At 45.3% G+C, this 1,789-nt stretch overlaps 1 protein-coding gene across 3 annotated transcripts in view; it reads right to left on the reverse strand.

Moving 5' to 3' along the window:
• LOC144221314 (uncharacterized) overlaps positions 1–1,789 on the reverse strand; it is a 70,668-nt gene that overhangs the window by 54,435 nt on the left and 14,444 nt on the right. The window lies entirely within an intron of this gene.

Consider the following 1,789-nt stretch of genomic DNA (forward strand, 5'->3'; position numbering starts at 1 on the left):
TCTCTCTCTCTCTCTCTCTCTCTCTCTCTCTCTCTCTCTCTCTCTCTCTGGGTCTCTCTCAAAAATAAATAAACTTTAATAAAAATATCCCAAAGCTAAGATTTCCAATTTTTAAAAGGAACACTAAGAAATATAAAATTGTAGATCTCAAAGAAATTAATATGTATTTCTGTTACATACTGGTAGCAGTATGAAACTGTTTTAACTGGAAAAAATGCCCCTTAAATCCTATAGATTTGCTTCCTACAGACCTTGAGGACAGCACAGTTGGGGACGTGGGACATTAAGTATTCTTGCCTAACTACATAAACTGGGAAGGGCTTCCCTTCCTATGTTTATACAAGTCTTAGTTTCAACTCATAAGAGAAACCAGCTCAGTGAAATATACCTCAATCACTCAAACTCTTTCATTATAAATTGTACCATAGCATTCAGCTGTCAGAAGCTTTTAAATTATAAACTGAAGAATAAACTTAACTATTAGGCTTAAAGATTATGTCAATAGTCATTTCCTGTGCATATGATGTTACTGAAGAAACTCCTGCATTCCTGCCTTCTCAGGACCAGGGAGTATGTCCATGGGGAGCTCTGGAGATGGGCTTAAATCACTTGTCTCCATTTTTATGGCCAGTGTAAAGTCTAAATAAAAATTGATTTCGAACATTCTTATTTTCCAGTAAGTTCTGAAACCACTCAATTTAAAAATTTTAAACAGGTCTTACTATAAAGCATCTTAATGGTTTACATAGATGGGTATATCATACAGATCAATATATTTTTTTAATTAAGTTGTATTTAAAAAAAAAAAAAAAGCCCTGCACCAGACAGTTTCTCCTTTGTGTCCAGCCCTCTGTGCCTCTTGCTGATTTTAAGTCCCTATGCGGGAGGCATCTTGAAATGTAGGCTGTAACCAAGTGGGAAAAGTGATGTTCTTCGGCAGAAACGGGAGAAGGAAGAATGCGGGGAAGGTGGAAGCTATTTCTACATCGTCCTTTCAGGAGGAGGAGGCCGGTTCCTCCATGGAACGATCAGCCTGGAAGAGTTCTTCCGGGACACGCCGGAGACACTACCTTCAAACGGAGGCCTGACTTGGGGACAAGACCGGAACAGGAAATAGAGCTGCCAGCGCTGTGCCGCCCCGAGGGGCCCGGAGAGCAGCCCCACGGGGTCTCGGCAAGGACGAGGCCGCGGCCCTTCTGCTTTCCCCCCCGGCCAGCCAGCCAGTGCCGGGGGCTGCACAGTGTCTACAGGGATGGTGGCGGCGGCACCGGTTTGACTGAGACGGAAACTTCTCGTCGCTCACACAGTAGGCGCAGGCCCCCAGGCCCCCGACCCACGCAAGCCGCCCCCAGGCCCCCGACCACTGCGGAGACACACGCTCATTACGCCGCTGCCCTCCCTTCCCCTGCTGGAAGGAAGCAGAGCTTCCTGCAGAAATGAATGGTGAGGCGAGAGCCTGTTACTCAAGACCCAGCTCTAGTCAAACTTAAGGAAATGAGCAATGGGGAGGCCAGAAGAGCTGGAAAAAGAAATAGACTGTAGATAAAAACCTAAATTCCACTTCCTAGTAAGAGTTGAGTTGGGGGACACCTATGAGGACATTCCCTTGGGGCACGGAGTGCCTCACTAACTTACTAATGAGAGGAGGGGATCGTGTATTTTTAAATACTACACTGACTCAATAGTCTGTAGGCTCCCTCCTCACTGAATTAAGGACCTCTGGTTAAGGGGAGACTCCCTAGAAGGAAGTCATTATACACTTTTGAAGTCACAAAACTGACTCAACATT

This window comes from Crocuta crocuta, unplaced genomic scaffold (genome assembly GCF_008692635.1).
Source record: "Crocuta crocuta isolate KB4526 unplaced genomic scaffold, BGI_CrCroc_1.0 scaffold20, whole genome shotgun sequence".
NCBI lineage: Eukaryota > Metazoa > Chordata > Mammalia > Carnivora > Hyaenidae > Crocuta > Crocuta crocuta.